The 7,355-nt window shown below is 40.5% G+C and overlaps 1 long non-coding RNA gene across 1 annotated transcript; it reads left to right on the plus strand.

The window, feature by feature from the left end:
- The first annotated feature begins 3,423 nt into the window (after nt 1-3,423).
- LOC148317115 (uncharacterized) lies at nt 3,424-6,643 on the plus strand. Its single transcript, XR_015840055.1, has 2 exons — nt 3,424-3,507; nt 5,057-6,643. It is a non-coding gene; the product is annotated as an uncharacterized LOC148317115 (long non-coding RNA).
- Nucleotides 6,644-7,355: the final 712 nt, after the last annotated feature.

Below are 7,355 nucleotides of genomic sequence, written 5' to 3' on the forward strand. Positions count from 1 at the left end.
TTTTGTGTTGTCTGCTGTCATCAATTGGGTCGGCTGACAGACGAGCAAACAATTTCTGTTCCCAGCTCCCATTGTTGCTTTTTCAATCGGACCTTCTCTTAAGGCCTCACGCTTCTAATGAAAAACAATATGCCAGGCAGACTTACACGACAATGCAAATAGTTTCACATGAGCATGAACATCTCTGGGACAAACAGGCCCACAGATGGTGCGGTGGCACACCAGCTGGGAGACTCCCAAGGTTAGGGGTGTTGCCTTGCTCTGACATCTTGTCTTCCTCCAGAGTGTGTTCTCACTCAATTGTTTCAAAATAGAGAGAATTCAAACACTAACTGTAACCTACTGACACCTTACACTACCCAACGTGATGCCTCTTTGTTGTTTTAGTGTTTCAACATTTATTCAAGTGCTTAACGGAAGAAGCATGTTTTTCCATGCTTTTTTTTGTCTTGTTGAAATTTTGCGAGCAGACATCGACTCCGCCCCAAATACTGCTGGGCCAATACCAGATAACAGTTTTCATACAGTGTCAATCTGGAACAAGAAACAAAATGGGGCATCGTAAAGACAATGAAAGCATTTTTACATGTGGAGTTATGGGTTACTCCACTGTGTATATGTAGTACAAATCACCAAGCATCAATACCCACCATGAGCATTCAAGTATATGCTAGTGATCAGAAGCTAATTATGTTAGCGAATGCTAATCTGTACATCCAACAAAGTTAAATGCAGCTACATTTAGGTTTTGGCATATTTTTTAGAGAGTCTAATCCGTCTATTGCTTGAAAATGTTAAATCATTGCCAAGTAATTTTAGACATAGTTGACATTGTTTCATTTCACACTTAATGACCAATTATTTCTTATAAGCATTTGAAATGGCTAGCGCTTCGGCGCTCATCTTGTCTTCTTTTGGCTTAACGCGTCATAACTGTTTCTTAGATATAACAAAGTCTGTTTTCAAATACTGTACCACATATGGGTAGTCCTTCACTCAGTGCTCATTATTTTACTTTGAACTCAAGATGGCGCGGGCTAAAATTGTCATGACTGTGGTGTTATGTGCTGCCTTTTTTAGTTGTCAGCTTTCCTCCAAGCGGTTCCCTAGAAAGGCAAAATCTACATACAGTGTAACAGCAGTAAACACTTCAAAAATTCTTTAAGCTTTAGGGGAGTGGTCCCATTAGGGCCATTTTGGATCGCAGAGATGAAGGGGAAAAAAAACTTGCAGTACTTCCGTTTTATTTATTGAGGCTGAAAAATATTTCATTTTGAAAAATGAACAGCTTCTTTCTTTGACATCGGACAATAGACGCATGTCAAGATGCTAATTGTCTCGTTCGCATTACGCTAATATTAAACCCACAAGCTAGCAAAATGGGTAAAAAAAAAAAACACATATGAAGTGCTCAATTTAAATTCAGCACTGCGCAACCCCTTGAAAGAAAATATTATTTTATTCCTTATCTGTTTAAAGACATATCTACATCCAAGCATGTGACATTTTTGTACATTAATTATTTAAAGGAATCATTATGCAAATTTTTACAACTCAAAACAGCTCCGAGGTGTTTTAGCAAAAGGTCTCACTTAATCCTCCGAAAGCCATACATCAAACATTGAGAAACAAAACTTCCACAAATTATTTCAGTTTAAAAAAAAAAAAAAAACGCTAAACATGTGTTGGATAAAAATGTCTACTGTTCCACACTCTGGCCACATTTTAGTAACTGTGGCAACAGTTGGGGAACATATGTTAAGAAATAAGAACATACGTCCAGACAGTTTACGAACAACACTACAAAAAAAAAAAAAGAAGAGCAATGAAAATCAATCACATAGTCAGCCATCCAGATCGCACTTATTGATTCTTGTAGTCAAAATGATTTAATTTTGCCGGCAGTTAAAATGCAAACATCACAGATCAAGAACAAAACTTGCAGTGCAATATGTCGGCCAAATCAACACCACCTCCACGTCTCACTTCCTATGAGATTATTTCTTGGGTAATGAATTAGACAGAGGCAAGATCTGTTTTGCTTTTTTCAGTCTTATCATGCCAAGTGGCTGTCGCATCACATTCCCCATTTCAAATTGAGAGCAGCATCTGTTGTTATTTTACTATTGGCAAGATAGTAAATGAGCACATTTTCTGAAATGTCAAACAATTCAGTCGGGATCCTCTGCACTATTGTATATCCGAATATGGAGCGGTATTAAATACTCCTGCTTATTTTAAAAGCCTTACAGAACATATGTGTTCCTTTAAACAATCTTTTTGGCTAGTACTGTATGGGAATGCCATTCCTTCTACGTATCGAATCATGTCAATTTTTTACTGTCGGTGATGTCAATTAGATAGCGTTTTATGAGCAATCTGTTTGAAAAAAACTATATACTTCTGATGTTTCTGCTCAGTCCCATCGCATCTGTGTTTCAATCTGGCCGCCACTTGCTGCTGGAGGTGATTGATGAGAACTCAGGGCAACTATTCAAATTCCAAATAAAACTCAAACCAGCGATTCTTCATCTTATTTTGATTGGAGTTGTAGGAATAACACAGCATCAAGTTTCGACACTCTCGTGTCAATGTGCACGGGAGAATGTTGAAGATTAGATTTTCATGCAGGATGGATTGATTAAAGGAGCAAGCGTATTCCGGCAAAGCTAAGACTTAAGAAAAGAATTAATAATTAATTGTTGATGAATCATGTGTTGAAGCAATCGAGCCAAATGGAAGACATTGCTTGACTGCAACCAGCTGAGGTGCTGTTGATTCCATCTCAACTAATTTCCTAAAGATAAGCACTTTTCCGAAAATCTGTATCAAAAATATCACAATTGGGAGATGTGCACACTACTCACTCCAGTAAAAACAGCAGCCATAGAATACGAAATGCTCCTGTGTGCCTTCAGTATTTATGAAAAGAGACCAGCGCACCTGCAAACACCTTCTGTGCATGACCAATCCTGCTTCGATGAACTTTTAATCTTGTTTTGACTGTCAATTTGTCCGATTAGGGGTCACCAATGCAAGTCACTCGAGTCGCATGAAAACACGTCACTAACAGTGCATGCCAGTTAGCACAAGGGACTTGGTTCAGAGTTTAGGTTCAGTCTTTTTTCGGCTGGTTGTCATTAAGTTTTCGTTGACCTTCACTTAAAGGAGACATACATTATTATGCATAGTACACAACTTTAGTGAACTCCCCAGGTCAACTTATGTGTGACATGCAACACTCTTTAAAGACTCTGTAACTAACCATATTCATATTTTGTGGACAGCAGTGGTGATTTTGTTTATTGTATTTTATTTTCATTTGAAATTTGCATTGAAAGGTTCTACTTCCGGTTTAAGCTATGTGCTTTTATTTTGAATGTGAACTTCCTGTTTTGTGCTGTTCACACTTAAGGTAAAATGACGAAGAGTACGGCAAAAAGTTTCATATTAAGCTTCAGAAAACGGACGTTTATTTTTCTAGCACCCCCTCCGAAGAGGCAAAAGGTGTGTAAACGATGGATATAAGTATTTTGTGTTTGTAAATATTAAGTGTTGAATGTGAAATATGTCAGCTAATTGTAAGCATGTTTTGAACTGTGTTTCAGCTCTTACGGTGATTCGGTTTTAAGGTTACACGGTTATGGATACATCTTGCTCAAAAATAAACCACAAAATCATCAGTAAAGTCTCATCCTTGGTTCGGAGGGCATGCTACAGACTCCATTTCTTTTTTTTTCCTGAAATTAGCCCATTTCAGAGTAACGGGCAGATTAGCAATAAAGTAGTATCGGTTTTGGAGGCAGCACTTGGTACACGACACTGTGTGTACAGTATGTGGCACATGGGCACAACAACAAACACAAATGATCGTGGGCAGAGAAAGACGGGATTGGGGAAGTTATTCTGTAACTTCGGGCCATTGTTACGTAACTCTAAGGCAGAAGCACACAATGACTCACTCACAGAGACATTTTCAGATATAAGCAGAGAACAAAATATTCACTTGTTGTTTGAAGTCCAACTTAATGGGTGGCCATGCAAGCATTTTCATTAAACCAATATAAATTTCCATAACACTGATCAAAATCACTACCTGGATTTAAAACACTTTACTTACTTTTTTTCCCAGCACATCCATTTTTTGAGATGTTTACATTTTTTGTTTTTTAGTTTGACCTGTAAAAACTTGACAGCGATTGGCTGGTCCGAAGACAGCTGGCATAGGCTCCAGCACGTCCACGACCTTCGCGAGGAGAAGCGTCTTTGATAATGGATGGATAAATACTTGATCAATACGGATTTTACCATGTGTTGTGATTCATAGCCATGACATTTCAAAAGGAAATTCCACTTTGTTACTGAAACAAGCCCTTATTATTCCATTATTATTATTGTTATTATTATTATTACAACCTGATGAATAAAAACAGGTGAGATACACAATCATCTTAAAAAATTCTTTACTTGGGAAAAGAAATGTTGACCAGTGTAATAAGTCCCCTTTAAATTTAAATTCTCTGGAATAGAAGAGGTGAGAAAGGAATAGCTGAATAGGACTGGTCATGAATTCATTAAAGAGAATGAGGTTAACACCTGCATGTGATTTTGGATTTTGGCACGTGTGTGAGCCAAAGACATCGCCACGTGAGTGGGAAGCATGACTGCAAATCTGTGTGCTACGCACTTGATTAAAAATACATGACCACGAGCAAAGATAAAGAGGATCTAAAAGGCCCGACACTAGCCTGTGTTATCCACTGATAAACCCCGATGCTGAGAGACTTAAATGAATACAGGCTGCTCCGTATTTTGCCAGGATAGAACTTGAGTCATTCGCAGCTTTCAAGTGCTGCCAAGTCATTTTAGTGGGGATCATCCATTCTGGACTATTCTTATTCCGCGGCTGACAATCGTTCAGACTAAAAGCACCGCATCAATCCACCATGGAGTCATAATCCATATTTCATTGCTCTCACAACCCTAAAAAGACAGCTTTGTAGCCATTGCTTACTTTCTCTACTCTCCATTCGTGTCTGTTTGTTTTGGTTTGCAGGCACAGTTGAAGGTTAGAGTACGGAGAGGGTGTAGCACACGCTTCAATAGGCTTAAAAATAGAGCTTGCAGCGTGTCTGCGTCATCCTAGGAGAATCCTTGCCTCTCTGCAACAACCCGAAACCCCCCACACCCCCTGACGACCCGCCCACCTGTCAGCGAGGGATATGCAAATACGGCAGAGGGAACAATTCTTCCCTCACACCTGCTGACGTAACAAGTGACGAGGTAGGAATACAAAACGGCCGCTGCTCCCCAACGCGTCGCTGCGACGTCAAGGCAAAGGCATGAAGAGAAGCTTGAAAAGCAGGCGTGTACTCTGATAGACAGAAACTGAAAGACAAAGCAGGAAGATACAAAGATGTTTTCACAAATACATTTCAGGCAAACCTTGTAACTATGACAACCATTTCCTTTGCTTTTTCCCTTACACTGATAGATGGTTGAAGTAGAAAGAGAAAGCCAGAGGTTCAGCTAAAGTAAATAAATGAAAATTTCCTTGAATGGATGTTTACCCGATTGTGATGGAGATCTTCTGGAGCTTCTAACAGAAATAATGGTGTCAAGATGCATTACGGGCTGCTTTGAACTGTCATGAGGTTTTCTTTTTTCCTGCACTGTTTCCATTAGTCTGAAAAAAAATATTTAATGATGGTGTCAGGCTGCATTTAACAGCAGCAGTCTGATTATCGCAGCGGCTGTCTCACAACAACCGCTAAAACGCGATTGTTTATCTTACACGTTCATGGAAAGTCAAATAATGACATCGTTATGTAAAGATATGATTTCTGTTTTGCAGCATGTGGACAATTTCCTGTATTTATTTTTTTTTTGTATTTGCTTGTCAACTAAGCATATTTACATTCTAAATTCCAGCTGGAAGAAAACATTTTTGATGCTTTCATGTTAGCCTCTGGGAATTTATTTACATCACTAGAACAATGGCACTGAAGCTGTATTGATCTTGGATGTATGGACAACAGATCCATTCTCTTTCCATTTATTCGGGATCAGGTCACAGGGGCAGCAGCTTATGCAGGGAAGCCCAGACTTCTCTCTCCCTAGCTCTGGCATTTCCAGGACAGCTGGGCGACATCGACTCGCCAGTGCGTTCTGGGTTGTCCCTGTCATGGTCCGTTCCGTCATGTCATGTTTTTGTTATGTTTTGCTCAACGGGCGTGGGGGCGTTCCCTTCCAGCGCGTGTCGTGTTGGCTGGAGAGACTCGCCCACCAGCCACGCACCTGTTACTCTGGACTCCTTGATCACCTTGCGGCGGGAGCGACGTGGTCACCAGCCACACACCTGATCCTCTTGACTCATTTAATTAGCCTACTTAAGCGCCCGGCGCTGACTGCTCGGCGTCGGTGCATTAACCTTTTGATGTCACTGCTGCTCTTTGCCTCTCTGTCACGCTCAGCGCTCATTAATCTCTGTCATTGTCGTTTGCTCCAGTCCCTGTTTCCAAGTCATGTTTTGTTCTGTCAACTCGCGTCTTGTTTGTCTTTGTTATTTTGCACTTTGTTACGTTTGTTTCTCCCAGTACCTTGTTTGCCCTACCCTTTCATTAATTAAATTCCCTTCAAGTTACCCTCGCCTGGCTTCCCTGCATTTTGGGTCCTCTCCTACCTCCTCCACCCGCGGAGCCTAACAGTCCCATTGGCCTCCACACAGTGGGACGCCACTGGAACGCCTTGTAAAAAACCTTGTAAGTTGCAAATTGGCACGTGTTGCTCTTCAAGTCCTGCAGATACAAGTGCATAAAGGATTGAAACTATTAGTTTAGTCCTCGGTACCTCGAGTCTGGCCTGCAGACCTGAGGCACCGGGCAGGTGTGGAAGGGTGGAGGAGCTAAGAACGGCAAGTTGAGACAAGACCATTTAAAGATTTACAAACAAATAATTGAATCTTAAAAAGAACTCTAAAATGTACAGGGATCCAGGAGCTTGATGGTGGATTGGCTGAAAAAATAAAGTGCATAACAGTAATCCAGCCGAGATGTGACAAAGGCATGAATTACTGTTTCAAAGTGCTGTTGAGAAAGGAGATGCTTTACCTGACCCAGCCTAAGATGAAAAAAAAAAGTCGGATTTAAGAACAACACCAATTTACCGGTCCAATTTAAAATCACTGTCCAGTTGAAGATCCAAGTTCGAGACTGTCGGCTTTAGATAAAGAGTCAGGGGGCCCGTGTCAGCAGGAAGAGAAATACAAGGGCCACTGGGACCAAACACCATAACCTCTGATTTCTTTTCACTAAAATTAAAAAAATTCAGCACCATCCAGATCTTGATTTTCTCCA

The sequence above is a fragment of the Idiotropiscis lumnitzeri genome, chromosome 20 (genome assembly GCF_059441095.1).
Source record: "Idiotropiscis lumnitzeri isolate Australia: NSW breed Sydney's pygmy pipehorse chromosome 20, RoL_Ilum_1.0, whole genome shotgun sequence".
In the NCBI taxonomy this organism is placed as follows: Eukaryota; Metazoa; Chordata; class Actinopteri; order Syngnathiformes; family Syngnathidae; genus Idiotropiscis; species Idiotropiscis lumnitzeri.